Here is a 23377-nt window from a genome sequence, read left to right as displayed (position 1 = left end):
TCTGAAATATGCAGATAAAGACGGGTATTTTTAATGAATTTCCCGAGCAGCAGCAGGGTGACTGGTTCTTCATGTGCAGGTCTGAGAGCCCAGGTGCTTGTCTGCTGCCTACAGCCACATGACAGTTTGTTGTTGAAAGGATACACAGGATGTTTTAGCTCTTTGATCTTCACATGGGAAATATAGCATAAGCCTACTTGATCCTATTGCCCTAAGAATAATTTTAATGCCCATTAATACCAACACTTACCAGTTCCTAAGTGGGGCAGGCAGTTTTTGGGAGTTGGCTGGACCAGTGATGGAAGAGATGTCCCTCCTGCACTGTGGTGTGCACTGGGACCCCAAAAAATGTCCCATCCCCAGGTTTTCATTGCTGATAGCACGCACAGCAGCCTTAACGTCAGTTTTTCCACTCAGTATGGCTGCCCGATCTCTGTAGCACACCAGCGTTTGCCAAGCTGTTGATCCTGCTCACTCCTGAGGAACATTTCAAACTTGCTGGAAGATTACAGAAAATCTGGAGTGGAAATGTTGGGTTGTGACTGATACATAAAGGCAGCTTCGATTTACGTGTGCGGCGGGTTTGGGAGGTGTGGGGGAGGTGAGGGAAGACATTACCATGAATCATCCACAGCAGCAGATGAGCTGCCACCCACCTCCCCTGGCCCCGCCATGGACCCTTCCCGACCCCCTGCTTTGCTCCAATGCCAGGTTAATTTCTTTCTAATTGTAATTAGGGAGCCTAAATCAAAGTGGCAGAGGGACGTGCAGGGTACAGCCTGAACTGTGCAGACTGGCTGCAGCAGTGGCTGCAGATCGAGGGCAGCGGTGACACCGAACAGCAGGAGGGACATTTTACAGGTGACTGTCCAGTGGTTTCTGGCCTGCGATGGTTTAAATGAAATAGTGGCACTCCTCCCTGAGCTTTCAAGGCAGATATTTTCTGCAGTAACCATTCCTGAAAATGTTGTTTCATGTTGTCAAAGACCAGCAAGGCAATCTTCACCACAGCCTAGCAAGAGGTGACCTGTTCCCTTACAGATCAGCCCCTGCTTTTCCGCTCCCCAGTTTTATCCTGTCACATTATCAGAAGTTGAAAAGGTCCTACATGTTAGGTGGTAAAAGGTCCCATATGGGAATCCCAAAAGTGTTCTTTGCAGAACAAAACTCTTCTTTTAAACCCCAAGAGAGCCGTGTGCTGTGGATGCACAAGGTCAGGACAGAGGCGCTTTCCTCTCCCCGCTGCCGCGGTGTATCCGAGGGAAGCCCTGATGCCCTGAGACAGCAACTGTTTCTGATGCTAATAATGTCGGAGTGGTTCCCAAGGCGTGTGTCCAACACGTAAGGAACTGGCTGGAGGCAGAGGCGCTGAAGCGTTATTTTTGTTGACCCAGTCTCGGGATCGCACACCTGTTCCAGGTGAGCCGTTCTGCATTTGCTGAGCACAAGCTTTGTCTTCAGTCAGATGGTGCCACCAGCTGTTCCTGATCTGGATCACAAAGAAATAGCTTGTCCTGGAGAAAAAAAGAAAAAAAAAAGAGTTCTTGTCACAATTCACTGGAAGAGAGGCTTTTTTTTAATGTTTGCCTGATGTTTTTTCATGAAGACCAGCATCTCCCGAGGCATTTTCACATGTAGAGGAGAGCAATAGTTTTGTGGAGTTTTCATTTGCTCTGCAGTGCTGCTGCTCTATTCCCAGCCTTCGTGGTCTTCTTAACATTCATTATTTACTCCCCTTGAGACTCTGTATCCTCTCTCTCCTTGATTTTACCAACATTTTGTTCTGTCATTCAATGTCATTCTGTGCTTGTTCTCCCCTCAGTCTCACTAAAGCCATGACCGAGCGTTTAATGCATCTTGATTGCCCTGATATACTTTGAGCCACAAAAAAATATTTATAAGGATTTCCTAGGCATATTCAGGTGGTTTTCTCTGCATTGTATAACTCATGCCGCCTTTTGCCTTTGAGTAGCTACTCTACATTTTTCTTATCCCTTATGATTCTCGGTGGGAATGAAGCTCGTGCGTAGGTCTGCAATCATTTTCAGTAGTGATAACTGATAACCCTTTTTTCACTTTAAAGCAAACTAGAACCGTATTGTGATATAGTAATATTTACGTATAGGCACATAGAGTTTTGCATGTTTGAGAGGAAAGCATTAATTAGAGTAATTTTTACTGTGTTGCTGGAGAAAACCGTTAGAGCAGGTGTCAAGTTCAGTGTTCATCACCATCTTCCTGTCACCCTCCCAGGCCTGTTTTCATCAATCATGCGAGAGCTGGCCAACATCACGCATGACGGTCCCAAGTGGATGGTACTAGATGGAGATATTGATCCAGTGTGGATTGAGTCTCTTAATACTGTGATGGATGATAATAAGGTAATGAATATAAGTTAAAGAAGGAGATATTCTTTGACTGCATGGCATGGTTCAGCCTAAAAATGCAGATGCTGAAATAACACCTCCTAGAATAATGCGGTTGTGTTTCTTCAGATACACCAAACAATATCACATATAGAAAATGGTGCATGAGGGGAAATAGCTCAAATCATGGTTTCATTGTAATTTCCCTTCCTGGAACTGGGCTCATGGATAATCACAGATGTCCTGATTGTAACTCCAGGCCCTTCAAAAATAGGGTGGGGTCATAATTCCACACCTTTTTCCGCCGCTCGAAGGGAGCGCTGTTCCTTTGAGTCATGGAAGACAGTTCTACTACCTGCTGGAAATCAGCTGCATTCCCTCAAGGAACTGTGCTGGCAGCAACCAAGCTTTTTAGTGCAAAGTGCTGAATGCTTTTCATTCCTGTTCCTGGGGAAGATGTCATTCTGTCTGTCTGTCTGTCTGCCCAATGCAGGTGCTGACCCTGGCGAGCAATGAGAGAATCCCTCTGAACCCAACGATGCGGTTGGTGTTTGAGATCAGCCACCTGCGCACAGCCACCCCAGCAACCGTGTCCCGAGCGGGTGAGTCCTGGCCTGAGCTCCGCACTGGGATTTGCCGTGAACCCAGGAGGATCTAGTGCCATTAACCAGTCTTCTGTTGGCCAACTTGACTCCTGTTGCAAGTACCCAACCTGAGATCACAGCGGCCGTGGGTGGACAGGGCAGGTTTCTGACAGACAAACTGAGGATCCTGACCCCAAATGCACATGTGGAGCTGTCATCATCCTGGAGATTTACCCAGAGCACTCTGACTGTTGGTGGGTGATCATGGCTTCAGCGTTGCTGAGTGCTCCTGTTGTGCAAAGCCCTTTGGATGGACTTTATGAGGAGAAGGACAGTATCTGTCTCAAAGAGTTCTTGATCTTCTGAAGAAGTGCATGAAGTATGGGAGAAGGGAATGGAGGTGTCCCCTAGTTTTACACATGGGGAAATGGGGCCCAGAGCAATGAAACTGCTCAGACAAGACAATGTTCTGAATTTAGGGCAAGGTCATGAAAAGCGCCGTGGTTTCAAGGGTGAAGTTTCTTCACTGTTCATGTTTCTACTCTGCAGTGGGGCAGGAAAAGGGGGCAGGTAATGGGACGTCCCGTCATATTTGATAGGGTTTTAGTTGTGTGAAAGTACCTGGTAAACTCTGCTGGAAGAAAGGAACAGTTTCTGCTATGTCTTTACTATATGTTCTCTCTTACCCTGGGCCTAAAGGGATCCTGTACATCAACCCGTCGGATCTGGGCTGGAATCCTCCAGTGAGCAGCTGGATCGACAGGCGAGAGATCCAGTCCGAAAGAGCCAACCTGACCGTTTTGTTTGATAAGTACCTGCCCATTTGCCTGGACACCCTCAGAACAAGGTACCATCTGATGAGTGATTGTGTCACCCGTGGTGAGGGCATGGGGACACCTGCCACTGTCCAGCCCAGCTGTGCTGCGCTGGGTTGTGCTGCACATGATCCTCCTTGCCCCTGGAAGCCCTGAGCATCATTGGCTTAAGCTCAGAGAACCAGCAGGGCGAGGTGGGCAAAGTGACGCTCCTGCCTGTATCGTGTTGGTCAGATCTGGTTTTCATCTGATTTTGATTTGATTTTTATTGTATTTCCTGTATCAACTCTCTATCTCTTGGAAAATAATTCCGGCAGATCCCAAAGAGAAAGCTTTTCAGCCTCCTGATGTGTCAGGCTAGACCTGAGCCCACTCCACAAGTTATTTTTCATTAAGAACTTGGGTATTTGGAAGGGTCCTAGTGCTTCTTGGCTTGATTTGGCTTTAAAGCAGTGTCCACAGGGAAGTCATGTGGTTCTTGCTTATCATCATGTGAAACCATTCTCTTTCTCATACTGTGGTGAGGACTGGCCAAAGCAGAGTCCCAGAAAACTTAAGGGAGCATCTCCCATCCTCTACTTGCTTCCTATAGTTGCACTTTCCTTTAAAAACAAAAGAAAAATCAGTGAGCATGGGAGATGTCAGCCAAAAGGGGGATGTGTCAGAAGGGTCTGGAATCAGGACTTAAACATTGTGCTAGGGAACTTCTCTCTGTGGGACCAAGTTGGTTTTGACTGTTGGTAGCAAAGTCAATCGGACGTTTCCCATTCTGTTTGCTGAACATTGTCTCAGAGCGTGAAATCCACGGGATTAGCTGCAGGCAACCCTGAGCTGAGTGTTTTGGTAGCTTGCTTAATTCAGAAATCGTAGAACCAACCTTTCAAATAGCTATAATTACTTTATGGAGGACTTCAGTGCAGCTACAATATTAGTTTGGAATTCTGTAAGTGTAGCTTAAATGAATGTAAAATGGCAAGATGAAAGGGTTTATTTTATTACTCCTCTATTTGACCGCTTTTGAACTCATCGTGCTCGCAGGAAATCATTGCCTTTAGCAAGTCTTCCATTCTGCTTCTTTCAAGAAGATCAAAGTTTTAAAATGCTTGAAACTTCTGATTATTGTTATTACTTGTATATGTGCCGGTGCCAGCGGGTCTGAGTGTGAGAATGGGTGTTCTCTTTATTGTACCTGGGAATAGGACACGTACCGCTGACAAGCAGAATGCCAGTGTTCTGAAAGAGCATTTCTAGTCTTCCTGGGTTGTGATGGACGTATTGCTTTCTAATTTCCATCCCTTAGATTTAAGAAGATTATTCCCATTCCTGAACAGAGTATGGTTCAGATGTTGTGCTACCTCCTTGAATGTCTCCTGGCAGAGGAGAACACACCTCCTGACTGTGCCAAGGAGCTTTATGAACTTTACTTTGTCTTTGCTGCCGTCTGGGCCTTTGGTGGATCAATGTTTCGAGATCAGGTAAGACGGAAGATGCCTCTTCAGCATCTTTCACACAGTTTGTTTGTGTGGTTTTGTGTTGTTTTGATTTCTTCATACTTTCTGAAACATAGTGCTATGCCAGTAATGCTGTTTTCCTGGGGCTCTCATATAGGTGATAATAAACTAGAAACACAACAATTCCTTTTACGAAAGGCCTCGTTATCCAGGGTGTAACACCACCGGAGAACAGCTGAGGGGTCAGTGGTAAAGGTGGAGGGATGTTTGCTTATGCAGATGCATTTCACTGGGGAGAAACATAAGGTTAACTTATAGAAGCCTGTGGATGTGCATAATGTGATCGAATTAAGACTGATTTATCAGATGGATGTATCAGTGGAGCAGTCTTTCAGCCTTCTGACTGCACAGGTAGACGTGCTACATAACACAAACCAGCCGGTGTTTTGTCACCAGGGCAGAGCAGAGCCGGAGGAACAACCTCCCTTGACCTGCTGGTCATACTTTTCCTAACGCACCCCAGGTGCCATTGACTTTCGTGGCCACAGGGGCACACCTACTCTTGGGTGGTTGCATCCCCTAGTCAGAGGACGCCTTATCCTCAGATCTAAAGTGTGCAGTCCTGATGTCTGGGTCTGCCCACACTGCACTGCTGTCAAGGGCTTGGAGATCCACGTCTGATCTCCGCTGGGCTTGTGTCAAACTCTGTGTTGTCTGGACTATGCGGGAGGTCTCTCCACGAATGTAACACCAGACACCCCTCCCCAGCTCGGGTGGAGGCACTGCCGTTCTTGATGGCTGCTCAAGTGCTCCCAGGGGTCTCTTTGTGTGTTTTCATGTACCTTAACGCCAGACCTAGAGTGTCTGCTGGTCTCTTCAGATTTGCTCCATGCCAAGGATCAGATGCTTCAGGAAGTGCTGAACAACACAGCTCAAGCTCAGCTGGGTGCTCACTTGGTGCCATCACACCTTGTGACCATTGAATGAGCTGTGCGAGACCAGCTTCCTTGGTCCTTGTGGAGCCTCCATTTCCCATGTGCCAGCTGGGAAATACTCAGCCTTAGTGTTGCCAGTCTAGGATGACTTAAAGAAACAAAACAAAACACAATAAAGCCTGGGAAGCACTACTTGTCTTTGCTTCAGCAGTACAAGCGCAAGTATGCTGGTGTGCGGTGCTGTGGCAGCTGGCCGCTGTGTTCCCCGTGCCGCACAGTCAGTCTCGGGTGCATCAGGCCGGGCTCCTGCCTGCGGTAGTGGCTCTGGGTGGGCTGCAGGAGCAGCTGCAGGCACAGCGACCCTCCGGGAGGCTCCGCCGGGAGCCTGGCTGTGCGTTACTGCCCGCGATGCTCTGTAAATGTCAGAGCTGAGAGTGCGAGGATACAGCAGTCCGAGCAATGGGGAGCCTGATGAAAAATGATCCAATATAAAATCTGTTTATTGCTTTCCACCGAAGGTGCCCTTCGCGCTGACCTTTCGCGGCCGAAATGTCAGGAGAAACAGTCTGGGAGGCTTCCCACTACTCGGTGCTTGTTGGTGGGTAGCGGGGCCCCTGTATAAAAACAGATGATAGATTTGCCATTTCCTGGCTCTGAAATTAGCGGTAATCCATATGGGGTTTTTATTAAGGAAGTGGTTTGAATTCCACACCGTTCTGGCAATAGAGCTGGGGCTGGAGTGGCTCCATTTAACCGCGGGGTCAGGGAGGGCGGGCAGCGCGGCACAGCGCGCTTGCAGGCGGTTTGGCTGTGCGGGGTAAGGGCACCCTTGTGGGAAAGCTTTTAGCAGCCACGCACGTCCCGCTCCACTGCGGGCTACTCTGCTGCCGCTGCTGAGGAGTTATAACAACAGGAGAATGGAGAATTACAGGGATTCTGCCTCTCTGAATAGCATGAGTCTGCAAAATCGTGGATACTGTTAATGTGTTTTTCAAATCCACTGGTCTTTTGAGGGACTGTGGCTCAGGAGGCTTTATGGAGGACACTTGGTTCAGTTCAGCAACAAACCCAGGTTTCCTTATGGAGGCCGAGCAGCCTATGGACAATGTGTTGGTGACCCCACATTGTATGGCTATGGGGAGGAGAGACCCGCAGACACCCCAGGAACAAACTGTGCTGTTAAAACGGGCTAAATGATGCGTCCGGTATTTCACAAACATCTTTCTCACAGCAATTTTCCTCTCCTCCTCCCCTCCACCTCTCTCCAGTTCCCATTGTCCACATGGGAAGGTGTTTGGGCAGAATGGCTGGCCCAATGTCATACAGGAGACCTAGGGCAGAGGAGGGGACTAAGCACATTTTGTGAGTCCTGACCCAGCATCTAAAGCAAAACTGTCACCCCAGTTGAAAAAATTCAGATGCTCCAAAATCTCCATGTGTAGAAAGATACAATGGGGAAAAGCAAGGAAACGGGTGCTTTGAGGGGAATGTGGCAGCGCAGAATCACGGCGGGGTCAAAGGGGCAGACCCTCGCTGCTGCTTTGGTGCGCTGGTGTCTGCAGTCCTGCTTGTCTGAAACGTTGTGGCTTGAAAAGAAGCCAGAAGACAACAACTCACTCTGAATAGAGTGGTGTGATTGATGAGGAAAGGCTTTGGTACGCATGCTGTGACTGACCATGAGCACAGATGTAGACGGATGTTGTGTCCTTGTCTGTTGGAAGAAGTAGGCACCAAGAATCAATCAAGTGGTCTGTTTAGTCATAGGCACGTATTTCTCTTTTTCAAATTGATCCATCTATCTAGTCTCAGACATACCAAGAGTGATCAACACAGAGGATGAATTATTTAGATGAATAAATAGGACTGATGAGCAGAAATGAAGAAAATGAAAAATTAGGCTTAATAGCAGGAAAAATGATAAGAACTTTATGCTGTGGAATATATTTTAAGGACTAATCCCGCTCTGGTGGACTGGGATAGATAACATTCTCCATTACTAATTAATTGATCCAGATTAGTGTATTTTCTCCACTTTTTGTCTTATAGCTTGTGGACTACAGAGTGGAGTTCAGCAAGTGGTGGGTGGCAGAATTCAAGACTATCAAGTTTCCCTCTCAGGGCACAGTCTTTGACTTCTACATTGATCCAGAAACGAAGAAGTTTGAACCTTGGTCTAAACTTATTCCTCAGTTTGAATTTGATCCAGAAATGCCCTTACAGGTATGTGAACCTTGCACGTGTTTTGTCTGGGAAGAGCACATGCATTTTAGTGACTGTATGCAGGCATTTCAATTGAAGTCTCATTCGAGGTCAAGCACTTCATAATAAGAATGGCATTCCGTCCTGGTTTTGTTAAAAACAAGTTTCTCTTTTAGTGAATTTGCCTGTCAGGTAAAACCTTCATATCAGCTGCGTTTTCCTGGAGAACCAGATCCATGTTTTGGTAAACATAGCAATGGAATGTGAGGTTATTGATAAGGACAGATTCGCATCTCGCGAGAGGGGCAATGAGAAACAGGTGACCAAGAAACTGACAAACAGAGTATAACATCCCATTCACGTGAATACTTCATATAAAAGTGGGAGATCACGAGGATCTCGTCCATTTTGCTTATGGCCGAGATTAGGAGAGGACCTTGCTGGTCGTCCCTGCGAACTGAGGCCTCATGACAGACTGAATCCAGCTCCGGTTGGCTGCACAGTCCAGTCCAGGACTTCAGGTGCCAGCTCTGCAGTTGCTGGGGCTTTCAAGATTGGTTTTGTATATTTTGTATTATTTTCTCTATTCTTATTAGTAGCATTAGTAAAACATCTTTAATTTTTCCAATTCTCTTCTATCTATCCTTCTTTCCCTCCCAATCACCTGTCCTGAGTGGGAATGGGGGAGAGAGAGGGGCTGAAGGTGGGGGAGAGGGGGCTAACAACACATCTGCCATGGTTGTATTGTCACCCCACAATCAAAACCCTTGACACATTCTTTATGAAGTACAACTCAATTACCCATCTTTCTTTACTGTACTTTGACTGTGAAGACTCATCCTCCATCCATCTTCCAGAGCTGAGTGATGTACATGAGGCGCAGGCTCAGAGACACCTATGAGCCAGGGCTGGTGTGCCCAGGGTGCGGGATGGAGGTGCGTTTGGCCTGCAGAGAGAAGCAGGATGTGGGACAACGTAGTGACAAAGTCCCTGAGACACCATCTCGTCATTCTGCGTGGCTGAAAATAGGGTTGTTTATATGATTTGGACGAAAAATGAGAGTTGCTGCAGGTAGTGAATTGCGTTTGCCAGCTATGCCTTTCTTTCCTTTTAGAGGTGCCACAGTGAGCAGATGACTTGTAAAAATTGTTACCATTTTAGCAAAATGTGTGTTTGCGGGGAGATCCAGATGTTGCTCTCAGCATCCCGCTGTCATTGTTTCGTCTGTACAGATAGTTTGACTTGAATGGTTGGTAGCAGTGTATTGTTCCCTTCCTAGCGCCATCTAGAAACTCAGGTCACCGCACTCATTCCTGGCTCTCCCAGTTTGATGTCTCCTCAGAACATGGCAGTGGGGTGGTGCCACAGATGGGTACACTTACCTGCTCGTTTTGCCCCTCTCAGGCTTGCCTGGTGCCCACCACCGAGACGGTCCGTGTGCGGTACTTCATGGACAGGCTCCTGGAGCGCCGGCGCCCCGTGGTGCTGGTGGGCAACGCCGGCACGGGGAAGTCTGTGCTGGTGGGGGACAAGCTCTGCTCACTGGATACAGACGCCTATGTGGTGAAGAAGGTCCCGTTTAACTACTACACCACCTCTGCCGTGCTGCAAGGTAAGACAATGGCTGAGATGTGGGACTTCTGCCTGGCAGGTCACCAAATTCCTGGGGTGTCCGTCGGGGTTTGGAGCTGGGTGTGCACTGTGGGCACTGCACTGGCACCCACTGACTCTTAAATCCCACTGTGAAACTCACTGGTCCGCAGACTCCTGGTTTTATGGAAAATGGCATTTCCCAACATGAGGGATTGAATTCTGAACACCACGACTCTGGTTCAGGGCTGTGCAAAGCACACACTTAAATCTGCTGCTGTTCTCTACAGCACACAGCTCGTACTTGACTTGAGGTGTGTCTTTAATACGCTTGAATTTAAGCCCGTGCTGAATAGAATGGGTTGCTTGGCTGGGATCTAAGCTGTCCTCAGAGTGCAATGATGGGAATTGCATCCCAGTTGTCAGTGAGGACAGTGCTAATGGGGATGTGCAGGTGCTGCTGGTTCCTGGGCTGTCCCCCGCATCCTGATGCAGCCCCGTGTGCTCCCACGGAGCGGGTGCCACATCCCACCGCCCCAGGGGACACGGCTGCTGACCCTGGGAGGCTCTGACCTGGGGAAGCCCATGAGAATATCTTTGATGAGGATTTTGGCACATCAGTGAAAGATGAAGTTTGAGACCAGGATAAGGTCAGTTCTGCTGTGTAGTCTTTTCACAGATGAAGAGAAAGAGGGAATTGTTGAAAAGTGACTCATTTTGGAATGGTATTTTCACTTTCAGTTGACCTAAAGAGAGAGGATAATTTTCTACATGTATTTATTAATCAGGAATGAAACAACCTTGCTTGTTTTGAGTTGAACAACAGCTGTGGGTCACTGTAAACCAAAATAACTTCCTTTATGGAGTTTGGTCTGACCCAAGTGTCCTGAAATCCCTTTACTCCCTCTACAGGACCAGCACCAGTGAGACCAAGGTTTTAACCTTCACCATGTGGGTTTTTCCTGGCCAGGTGGCCCTGGGGCGAACACGCTCACGGCCATGAGCATCACAGCCCCTGTCTGTGCTCTGCTGGGCTCCCGACACTGCAGATGTTTTAAGGAAGGTGTCAGAGTTTAAAGTTGCCCTGTGGGACTGATCCACTCGCAGAGGTGACAGCACAGGCTCAGCCCATGCTGTGTCACCTGGGGCTGTGTCGTGGAGTCACGGCAGCTTTCTGGGGCAGGTCTGAAGGGTTTTGGGTCTTGCTAGTGTGTGATGGCTGCAGTCTCCCTCCTCCCTCCCAGGTGCCCCTTTGCTTTTTTCCCTGTGTTGGGGTCTCTGCAAAATGCCCTTGAGCTGCTAAATGGGCTGAGCTGTCTGTCTGTCTGTCTGTCTGTCTGTCTGTCTCTCTGTCCAGCTGCCTGGGTGGGGGACAAAGATGCTGAGGGACCTAGAGATTCTTTCTTATGGGGAGAGACTGAGAGCTCTGGGGCTGTTGAGCTGGAGAAGAGAAGCTGAGAGGGATCTGATCAATGGGATCAATATGTCAGGGTGGGTGTCAGAGGATGGACCAGACTCTGTTCAGTGGTGCCCAACGCCAGGGTGAGGGGCAGCGGGCACAGACTGAAACACAGGAGGCTCCATCTGAACATGAGCAGAAACTTGTTTGCTGGGAGGTGCCAGAGCCTGGCCCAGGCTGCCCAGAGCGGGTGTGGAGTCTCCTTCTGTGAGACATTGAAACCCGCCTGGACCCACCTGTGTGATCTGCTCTGTGACCCTGCGTGAGCAGGGCTTGGACTGGGGATCTGCAGAGGTCCCTTCAGCCCAACCAGCCTGGGATCCTGTGATTCTGTGAATGTGCAGCCGTTTGTCTCCAGCTGGATGGGCGAGTGTGTGCAGGTGTTATTTGTACAGGCAGACCTGGCACCGTGTCCCTGGTCATGAGCTGTGGGCTGAGTCAGTGATTTTCTTCCCCTGCACAGAGGAGCAAGTTGTCTTGTGTGTGGATGAAGATGTGGTGGTGAGATTTGCATTGAGAAGCATGATTTATACTGCTTGGCCTGGATCCCTGCTGCTCATTTTTTAGAGTTAATTTGTCCCTTTTTGTGTAGTTTGTCACTTGGCTGCTTTATTCTTTTCCCCAGCAGGCACATCTTTAAATTTGTAAAACATGGGCACAAAGTAATTTTGGATTTTTTCTTACTTAAAAAAGATCCTAACCTGAGTTCCAGTAGTTCCTTAGACAAGGTGCCTGTTGCTGCAGAGATGTATAAGATGCAGCCCTTAGGGGAAGCAGAGTTGTTGTTCAACCCATCCCTGCATCCTGTGGCTTCCAGAAGCGCCATGTGCACAGGGGTTAAAAGGAGCCCAACACTCTCTCTGCCTGAACCTGGGGCCAGTTTGGGGATTTTCTGTAGTTTATTGTGACTAAATACCACATTCTGTGGCATTTGCCCTGGGCCTCGCTCTGCTTCGTGCCCTCTTGGGCCTCTGCCCCTCCATCAGATGTAGCCCTGACTTCTGTCATTCAGAGAAATTGCAATAAATCTTGTGGTTTTTTTGTTTGGGTTCTTTTTTTCCCTCTCCCTTGCTCCCCAACCAGAAGGTACGAGGTGTCCAGACTGTTTCTTTGAGGTGCTGGTTTGAGTATGTGTCAGGATCTCACACAGACACACCGCCCCTTATTATTATTGTGAGATACGGCTTTGAATTAAAATACCACTTCCACGAACATGTCACTTGATCCCCAGTAATTGTATTTCAGTGTGATGAATCTCTTGCGTACTTGTTTAACCTCAAAAAGGGCTGATTTTATATGTTAATTAGGGACTAATTAAATTTAAATTAAATGCTTATTTGAAACACTTAATTTAACTTGCTACCAGAAATTTCAAATATTGTGGTTTTATTGAACGGGGAGAGAGGCTCCGCTGAGGAAAGATTCATCATTTTTCGTAGCACAAACCATTCCTTTGTGCAGCAACTGTCTGTGACAAGAAATCAGCTGCGTTTTGAGTGGTGGGCAAGGCGAGCTGTCTGCAGTGCACCCAAGCAGGAAAACCCAGCGTTTTGAAAGGTCTGTGATCTGAAACAAACCAACGGAATATAAATCTTCCTTAACAACTTTTGCACGTGATAATAAATGGCTTAAAAAAACTCCCAGTCCCGTTTACATTTGCCAGTCTTCCCTAATTACAAAGAATTGCTACTTACCGTGTGCTGCTTTATAGCACCTTATAGGTCTGTTGCCAACCCAAAACTGCTAATGAAACAAATTCTTCGAGTAAGCACAGGGCAGAAAACCCACCCGGGGTCTGGGCAGAGGAGCGTTGCTTCCGTTTGCTTTTCCACTTACTGAGACAGTAAAGGTTGCCTGGGCTGCAATCAGAGGAATCAATAACCTATAGAACATGATGTGCAGCGACGTGGGGTGATTTTTATTAAATATCAGCCCAGGATTATAAATATTCCCCACGTTTTATGAGCTAGAGCAACATATGACCCCAGCCTTCTGCTAAAACAAATTAAAGTCTTCCAAGGCTTTGAAATGCGAAACTGTTCTCTCCGTGCTTTCCTTTGCGTGTGCGTGACCCTACTTGAAACTAGGTGGTAATTTGACAGCTCGTGTTGGAATTAAGTCTTGTCACATTATCTGGAGGGTTGGGTAACGCTGGTGAGAAGATCAGGGAACTTATGATTATTTGATGCATTTAAATAAAAGTGTCATGTTGGTTGTTCTGAAGATGTCCAGGAATTTGGCCCTGAGATCGCCTATTTTTGTCTAACAGGGTAAAAGATGCATATATTCACAAAACCAGCAGCTTTGCTCGTGGGCTTCTGTGCCCACAGCATCCATCTCCCTTTCTCCATCGCAGCGCCCAGTGCCTGCTGCCCTGGCCACGCTGCAGTTGCCGCATCGCCGGGGCAGGCAGCAGGGGATGCTCACTGCTCTGGCACAGCCACCTCTGCAAGCAAGATTTCGTTTAAAAAATTATGCAGAAGAGATTCAAAAGGCTTTATCTTGCATGAAAAGCTCTTGTTTGCTCTGAGGTAGACATGTTTTGTAGCAGACGAAGTTTGTTGTATTTTTGTTTGGAAGGAAGAGTTGAGAGCTTTCTGATTTAAGTCAAACCAAAGTGCTGACCAAGGGTCCCTGCAGGGCTCCCAGCTGCACTGTAGAATCATAGAATCAGTTTGGTTGGAAGAGACCTTCAGGATCATCGAGTCCAACCGTAACCCAGCTCTAGCACTCTAGTCCCTGAGAACCTCATCTCCACGTCTGTCCAACCCTCCAGGGCTGGTGACTCCAGCACTGCCCTGGGCAGCCTGTTCCAATGCCCCACAGCCCTTTGGGGAAGAAATTGTTCCCCAGATCCAGCCTCAGCCTCCCCTGGTGCAACTTGAGACCATTTCCTCTGCTCCTGGCGCTTGTTCCTGGGGAGCAGAGCCTGACCCCCCCTGGCTCCAAGCTCCTTTCAGGCAGTTCAGAGATCAGAAGGTCTCCCCTCAGCTCCTGTTCTCCAGCTGAACCCCCAGGCCCCTCAGCTGCTCCTCATACAGCTGCAGCTGGGGGACATCTCAGCTCCTTGAGGGGCCGCTGTAGCTACACACAGCACAGCATTGAGCTGGGCTGAGAAATCATTTTTATTTTGCAGCAGTTGCTCTCCCAGTAGATGAGCTTTGCACCTCTGCCTCCCTACAGGTATGCTTGAGAAACCTCTGGAGAAAAAGGCTGGTAGGAATTATGGCCCTCCAGGTACCAAGAAGCTCGTGTACTTCATTGATGATCTCAACATGCCCGAGGTGGACGCTTACGGGACAGTGCAGCCCCATACGCTGATCCGGCAGCACCTGGACTACGGCCACTGGTAGGAGCCTGCTTGGGCTTGGTTGTCGGAGACCTTTTTGTTCAGCTCCAGTGCTGGGGAGTGGGTTTGAGAGAATCTCAAAGCGTGGGTCCCTCTTCCCATTGCATACTGCTGGGCTAGAGCTGGTTGGGAGGCTCTGGGTGAACTGAGAGTTGAGCACCCTCAGGGCTTCCCCTGTCCCCAGCAAACAAATTCACTTAGAATCACAAAACGTCCTGAGCTGGAAGGGACCCGCAAGGATCATCGAGTCCAGCTCCTGTCCCTGCACAGGACAACCCCACAGTTCACACCGTGTGTCCGAGGACGTTGTCCATCGCTTCTTTAATACCGCTTGATTGCTTACTCATAGCTGGGTTGAGAGGAGCTTTGCTCTGCTCTTGCTGTGGCTTGTGACTGTGGTCCCAGTGCAAAGCCTGCGAGGGGAGCGCGATGCTCGGCCTTGCTGCCCCGCGACGCTGAGAGCAGAGGCGGCTGTGGATTTGGCCTCAGCTGGGGTGAACCCCCCTGCTGTGAGCACCTAACATTGTCTTCTGTCAGGCAGCAGCAAACAACCATTATCTAGGCAGAGGTGATTTGAAGGAAAAGCAGTGACTGTTTTGGAAGGAGATTGGTGTGTTTTACACTTTAGCCAGCAGCTCTGTGTGGGACATGAATATTTGCATCTCTCCACAGGGAATACAGGGCAGGGACGCATTGCAATTTCCACTCTCCTCAGCTGTGTGCATGCCTGAGCTCTGCCAAAAGCTTCCGAGGAACAGAGACAGTGGAGCGGAGGCAGAAATCTTGGGCTGTGGGTGTCAGGGAAGTCAGGCAGATAGAGGGTGAGGGAGCTGCGAGGGAGCGTTGGAGGCACAAGGGGCTGCAGCGAGGAGTAGGGGGATGCAGTGAGGCGCAGAGGGATGCAACGAGGTGTGGGGGATGGAGTGAGGCATAGGGGGATGCAGCGAGGTGCGGTGGGATGCAGCAACGTACAGGGGATGCAGCGAGGTGCGGTGGGATGCAGCAACGTACAGGGGATGCAGCGAGGTGCGGGGGGATGCAGCAACGTACAGGGGATGCAGCGAGGTGCGGTGGGATGCAGCAACGTACAGGGGATGCAGCGAGGTGCGGGCGGATGCAGCAACGTACAGGGGATGCAGCGAGGTGCGGGGGGATGCAGCAACGTACAGGGGATGCAGCGAGGTGCGGGGGGATGCAGCAACGTACAGGGGATGCAGCGAGGTGCGGGCGGATGCAGCAACGTACAGGGGATGCAGCGAGGTGCGGGCGGATGCAGCAACGTACAGGGGATGCAGCGAGGTGCGGGGGGATGCAGCAACGTACAGGGGATGCAGCGAGGTGCGGTGGGATGCAGCAACGTACAGGGGATGCAGCGAGGTGCGGGGGGATGCAGCAACGTACAGGGGATGCAGCGAGGTGCGGTGGGATGCAGCAACGTACAGGGGATGCAGCGAGGCGCGGGGGGATGCAGCAACGTACAGGGGATGCAGCGAGGTGCGGGCGGATGCAGCAACGTACAGGGGATGCAGCGAGGTGCGGTGGGATGCAGCAACGTACAGGGGATGCAGCGAGGTGCGGTGGGATGCAGCAACGTACAGGGGATGCAGCGAGGTGCGGTGGGATGCAGCAACGTACAGGGGATGCAGCGAGGTGCGGGGGGATGCAGCAACGTACAGGGGATGCAGCGAGGTGCGGGCGGATGCAGCATCGTACAGGGGATGCAGCGAGGTGCGGGCGGATGCAGCAACGTACAGGGGATGCAGCGAGGTGCGGGGGGATGCAGCAACGTACAGGGGATGCAGCGAGGTGCGGGGGGATGCAGCAACGTACAGGGGATGCAGCGAGGTGCGGTGGGATGCAGCAACGTACAGGGGATGCAGCGAGGTGCGGGGGGATGCAGCAACGTACAGGGGATGCAGCGAGGTGCGGGCGGATGCAGCAACGTACAGGGGATGCAGCGAGGTGCGGGCGGATGCAGCAACGTACAGGGGATGCAGCGAGGTGCGGTGGGATGCAGCAACGTACAGGGGATGCAGCGAGGTGCGGGGGGATGCAGCAACGTACAGGGGATGCAGCGAGGTGCGGGCGGATGCAGCAACGTACAGGGGATGCAGCGAGGTGCGGGCGGATGCAGCAACGTACAGGGGATGCAGCGAGGTGCGGGGGGATGCAGCAACGTACAGGGGATGCAGCGAGGTGCGGGCGGATGCAGCAACGTACAGGGGATGCAGCGAGGTGCGGGCGGATGCAGCATGCCATGGGTCCCCTCCCAGACACATCGAGGCCTTCTGCCCATGTGCTCAGCAGTGCCCACTGGGCACTGTATTGCATGCAGGAAGTTATCATCTCACCAATATAATAGGCTCAGGTAGGATCTCTCAGCAAAGCATATTTTATTAACGATTTTGCAAGGTCGGGTGTTCCACCTAAAGGTAGGCACACAAAACAGGGCAAAAAGCCACTGCTTATATCCACCCCTAATCCCAACTGCAAATTCCCTCCCCAGTTCCCCGTTGGTTGGGTACGGCAGGGTTTACAGACTACCTGACACTTCCTAGCTGCCAAGGCTCAGTTTACCTGTCTCACGACTCCATTCTAATAACCCTTCCCATTATTTCTTTATTTTCATTGAAGGTGTGTTTTCTTGACTGTCTGAATTTTAACCACTGGAATGGTTTTCAATTCCTCCACACCCGCTCTGGGCAGCCTGGGCCAGGCTCTGGCACCTCCCAGCAAACAAGTTTCTGCTCATGTTCAGATGGAGCCTCCTGTGTTTCAGTCTGTGCCCGCTGCCCCTCACCCTGGCGTTGGGCACCACTGAACAGAGTCTGGTCCATCCTCTGACAGCCACCCTGAGATATTGATCCCATTGATCAGATCCCTCTCAGCTTCTCTTCTCCAGCTCAACAGCCCCAGCTCTCTCAGTTTCTTGTCACAAGAAAGGTGCTCCAGATCCCTTAGCATCTTTGTAGCCACCGCTGGACTCTCTCCAGTAATTCCTTGTCCTTCTTAAACCAGGGAGCCCAGGACTCCCGGTCCTCCCCCGGCAGCAGCAGCCTGCTGACCCTTGTCATGTCCCACCTGGCGCTATGGTTGGGGGAAGTGTGACTGAGATTTGTCAGTCCCCTGGGTTGGAAAAAAGTACATACAATCCTGAAGGTCCACAAACAAAAGACCTTTATTTTTTGTAGCTTGGTCCAATTGGCAAATGACTCAGTGGCAGAAGGATTTATGTTACTTAAGCTCAATCGATAAACAGTTTAGCAGCGAAAAGATTCACATGAAAGAGTTTTGTGGCACAAGTGGGGCTCTAAACCTTATGTTACTGTATTACTCACAAAAAGGAAGGCAAAGAAATAGGAATATAGGAAGGAAAGAGAGAGGAAGAAAAGAAGGGGAAAGGAAGGGGGAAGGAAATGGGAAGGGAAGGAAAAGGAAAGGGAAAGGAAAGGTCTCACCACCCTTAGGGCTCCGTGGTGTGTTTGAGGGGTTTGTAGTCTCAGGTCCCGTTCCTATGCAGGAATGCTTGGGTCTGTAGTCAGGGTTCAGCACCCTGTGGTGTGTGGTTCGGTTCCCGTGGTCAGCCCGGTGGGTGGAAGGGTCCCCAGGGTGGCACCCTGCCCGTGCTGGCACAGGTTTTATAGGGTTTATAGCCCTCGGGATCACCTGGGCTTTTGTGCAGGCGTCACTGGGGGTGATTGTGGAAGATGGGGGAGGCCCGGAGGGTCTCTCAGCCTGGGCCTTGACACCGTGTCGGGCCTGTCAGCGCACAGGCTGCGTGTCCTTCAACACAGCACTGCCTGTGTCACCCAGCCTTTGTCTGTGGCTGTCACCTCGGCCTTGACATGTAAATCACCATTCACCTGCTCACGATGGCCCGTCTCCCATGACTGGGTGTTGCAGGGCTGGGTTTGCCACAGTGTTTGAGAGTCACCCTTGTAGTCTCTCACACCCTGTCCCGGGTTGGGATCAAACCAGAGACACTCCTGCTGTTTTCTGCCATTTCCATGCAAGTGAAGAGTATGGCCCAGGGGCTTTGCTCAGTGCTTATTACTGATAGAAATATTAGCTACAGGTTGTTGAAGCTGAAGGATTTCCACCAGGAGCAGGACTCGCGTGTGCCAGGCCGTGTACAGATAGGCCGGCAACCTGGGCCTGGGCCTCATCTTGGCAAGACGCAGAATTTGACCCCCTGAAGACAAGCGGCCTCTGGCAGCCCAGGGACACGTACTGAGAGAGGCAGTGGCCGTGGTCACTGTGCTGCTGCTTGTGTTTTGCCCGAAGGTACGACCGGACCAAGCTGTCGCTGAAGGAGATCACGAACGTGCAGTATGTGTCGTGCGTGAACCCGACGGCGGGGAGCTTCACCATCAACCCTCGGCTGCAGGTAAAGCCCTGCACAACGGCAGGTGCATCGCTGGGTTTATTTTGGGGTGGATCATTTAAACGTGAGGTTAGAGGACAACCACTGGCAGATCCTGCTGTTGTTTTATCAGTACAAATGGCACGAATCTGTCGAGTGACTGTGATTCCTAATAGTGAAGCACCGAACTGGGTCCCTTATTCCCTTGTTTGTTTTTCCTCGCATTCTGCAGCTCCGTCAGAGGAGGAAGTCAAAAGTTGCCAGCCAGCTTAACACCTACTTTCAGGACAACCTTCTGGTCCATACAGGCAGATTTTGCCTTCATTTAGCTCGTATTTAGCTCTGAAGCATGGTGCATTAACGCCGCCTGCTTTCCAGAATTGTCTGCTGCAGCTGTCAGTAAAAAGAGGTGTGGGGGAGAAACCCAAACGAAGAAAACAGACAAAACTAAAAAAAAACCCAAGCCACACCAAAACACAACAACAACAAAAACCCCAACAAACCCCAAACCAAGCAACCAAACAAAACCAACAAAACAAAGAACACCAAAACCAACCAACCAACCAAATCCCCCCAAAAACCTAACCGAACAAAAAAACCCCAAGCCAAACAAAAAGCAGTTCAAGCGCTGCTGATAACAGAAGATTTGGGAAGAGATCTTAAACATTAGACTTTGATTTTTGGGAGCTGCCAACCGATGGAGGGACTGGGTAGCAGTGAGCAAAATTCATTTCATCATGGAGAAACCTAATGACCAGAGTCAGCTTGGACCCTGGCTCCTCTTCAGCAAGGTGTGGAGTTAAAATGAAGTGTCCCATGGGCAACTTTGCAAGTTCCAAATTAGTAAAGAGGTCCTCTGGGAGATGGCGCCTTCCAGGGGCTGCTCTTAATAGAGACAGTGACTGGGCTTTGTCAGAGGTCGGTGGGACCTTCAGAGCCCTTTGGCTCTTCAATGGACTGCACTTCCAGTGTAGCATTGGTGAGATGCAGTTGAAAATCCCTGGTTTAGTGAGCAGAGTGATGTCACTTCCCACCTGAGCTCTGCTGGCAAACTGGGAGAGGGAAATAACCTTGTTCAGGTGGACTGCAAATCAGAGAATCATAGAACAACCCAGGTTGGAAGGGACCTCAAAAGATCATCTGGTCCAGCATTTCATGGGAAAGGGAGCCTAGATGAGATTATCACAGCAAATCCCCAAGGGCATTTTGCTTGAAAGGTGTTTTTCTACCTCTCTGACCTTTCCATGCCTTCCTTTCTCTCCCTCAGCGTCACTTCTGTGTCTTCGCGCTGTCCATCCCTGGGCAGGATGCCTTGTCCAGGATCTATAGCACCATTTTAACGCAGCACCTGACAAGTGGAAATTTCTCGGGGGCTGTGCAAAAATCAGCTCAGCAGCTGATTGCCCTTGCCCTGGGACTGCACCAGAAAGTAGCCGCTACATTCCTTCCAACAGCCATCAAGTTCCACTACATTTTCAACTTGAGAGACTTCTCCAATATCTTCCAAGTAAGTGCAGTTGCTGTCCTGTGGGACTTGAAGCTTGTCCCGATGCTACAAGAGGCTGCGGAGCTGTGTTCCTCTAGCTCTGGTGGGCAGAATGCAGTCTCCTACCTAAAAATGACACAGCACATGTGTGCCCTGAGTAAAGTGGGTGACCTTAGGCCATTCCTTAATTCCTTGTTAGTTTTGGATGGATTCCAGAACCATTGCCCATGGCTTTGAGAAGCTTAGTTACTTTCCAGCCTCTTGTGGTCAGCGGGGAGGGATGAGTAGTTCCAGATGGATGTGCAGGTTTGGGGTGGGTTGAAACGCCCTCTGGCTGTAGAAGGGACCAGCTGAAGGGAGCTTTGGGCTTCCGACTTCAGCACTTAAATGACTGATGGTGAGTGCGATGGAGCTGCGCTCATCTTTGGGAGCCTCAGTTCCACACGTGTAAATGTGGGGATTAATGGCACTGTTCCACCACACAGGCAAAGTATTTTATTGTACTGAAGCAGGTGGTGGATAGTTAGTGGGTTACTGGCCCTGAAGTTAGATCCAGCTTAGCTTGTTGGCCTGTACTGGCGTGTCCTCTTAGCTTCTTGATGGTCAGATGCTCAGTATGTGCATGAAGGGTGGCATTTAAAAAGGTGATAATTGAATCAAACCCAGCTTTGACTTAATTGCTAAAACTGAATTTCCACCAGAGCCAGTTCTGTACCAAGGGGAAGTTGTTCAGATTTAGAAATATTTTCTTCCAACAACGGAGAGACTTTTTTTTCCCCTGAAATCTCATACTTTGAAGCAGTAGATATTACTGCTCAAAGAGCCTTTCAGAGTTTAAGGCTGATTAGTAAAATTTGAGAAGGTTCTCAGCAGCCAAATCGAGAGGTTTGGAACACCATAAACTCTTGTAGAACCCCGGTTTGTAACTTGTTGCTGTCCTTCTTAACACCTGTTCTCCTAAGTACGTACTGAAAGTTTGGTGCCTTGTGGTCTGGTCCATCACACAAGAACTGAAGTAATGACGTAGTGGGAAATGCAAAAACAGGGCCTTGAAAAAGTTAATAACTCTTTTGTGCCAAGAAAGAATCAGACCTGTCACTTATGCTCAGCTAAACATCAGCAGCTTTTGATGTTAGATGTGGGTCGTGTTAACTCCTGACTTCTAGTTAATCTGTGCTTTGAAAGGCAGAGAGAGAAAAGCAGCATTTCCATGGGAAGCTTTAATTTTAACTGTAACCTGCTTGAAAGGTGCTCAGGTTGTGGGATATTAGGAAATGTCCTGCCAGGTCTGGATGCTGGGGCAGGAGCAGCGACTGAGCTCAGGTGTTGTTTTGTTTATCACGTGGCTTCAGGAGTGGGGGAGTCTGGCTCCTGGGCTTCATGATGTTTATTGAAATAGTGGTCCAATTTTTCTTGAAATCCTTCCTTACCTTTTGGATTCATTCTTGATTATTCCTTCACATTAAATATTCTTGAGTTTTTGAGATCTCCTGATATCCTGTTTGTCCCTACGGGAACACAATTTTCTTCCTGAAATTGAGTGTGAAAGAAGCTCTGGACTCCGGGAATGCATTTCCATGTGTTACTTTCATTCAATCTTCATAAACTCATAATTGAGCTCACACTCTCTTGTCCAAACCCTTCTTGTGCAGTGCTAGCTTCAAAGTCAGGTCAGGCTGATCAGCCAAGTTTTGAATGTTTCCATGACTGGAGTTCCCATAACCTCTCCGACCCTTGTCACACCACTAAACCCACTCCACGGTGAAGCTGATATATTTTTATTTCAGTTGGAATTTCCCTTCCTGCAGTTTGTTACCTCTTGTCCTTTTGCTATACACCTCCAAAAAAAATTGGCTCAGTCTTCTCTATAACTCCCTATTAGGTAGTTGTAGACAGAGTGTCGAGGGTTAGGATTGCGGGGTGACAATCAAACCCTGGCAGATGTGTTGTCAACCTCCTCTCCCCCCCACTTCCCCCTTTTGCCCCTCCCTCTCCCCCCTTCCCACTCAGGACAGGCGATCAAGAGGGAAAGAAGGACAGAGAGAAGAGAGTTGGAAAAGTTCAAGATGTTTTACTGATGCTACTGATAAGAACAGAGAAAATAATACAAAATATACAAAACCAATCTTGTAAGTCTCAGCAACTGCAGAGCCAGCACCCAAAGTCCTGGATCAGACTCTGCAGCCAACCGGAGCTGGATTCAGTCTCTCACTGGCCTCCGTTCGCAGGGACGACCAGCAAGGTCCTCTCCTGATGTCGGCCATGAGGAGAAAAAAAAAAGGGAAAAGAGACAAAAGGGACGAGATCCTCGTGATCTCCCACTTTTATATGAAGTATTCACGTGAATGGAATGTTATTCACCGTTGGTCAGTCTCTCGATCACCAGTTTCTCGTTGCCCCTCTCGCGAGATGTCCATCCGTGCTTATCAATAAGTTTGCATTCCATTGCTGGGTTTAACCAAAACATGTGTCGGGTTCTCCAGGAAAATGCAGCTAATATGAAGGCTTTAGCTGACAGGCAAAAATTCGCTAAAAGAGAAACTTGTTTTTAACAAAACCAGGACATTCCACCCCTTATCATATGACATTCACTGAATACTTAAACCTTATTAATACAATCTATCAATACAATCTAATTAATCACTACTACCATATATATATATATATATATATATGTACATATATACACAGGAGTAATTAATCAGTGGACCATCCTTTGAAAAGTTCATTAAGTTCATTTTGTCACCACAGTCTCCCAGGGCAGGGAAAATGGTCCAAGT

General features: G+C 49.3%; 1 pseudogene; it reads left to right on the top strand.

Moving 5' to 3' along the window:
* Window positions 1–22081, top strand: part of LOC139826745 (dynein axonemal heavy chain 9-like) — a 74711-nt pseudogene extending 52630 nt beyond the window's left edge.
* Window positions 22082–23377: the final 1296 nt, after the last annotated feature.

This window comes from Patagioenas fasciata, unplaced genomic scaffold, assembly GCF_037038585.1.
Source record: "Patagioenas fasciata isolate bPatFas1 unplaced genomic scaffold, bPatFas1.hap1 Unplaced_14, whole genome shotgun sequence".
Taxonomy (NCBI): Eukaryota; Metazoa; Chordata; class Aves; order Columbiformes; family Columbidae; genus Patagioenas; species Patagioenas fasciata.
Note: the sequence above shows the minus strand (reverse complement) of the source record. Positions and strands in the feature narration are given on the sequence as shown.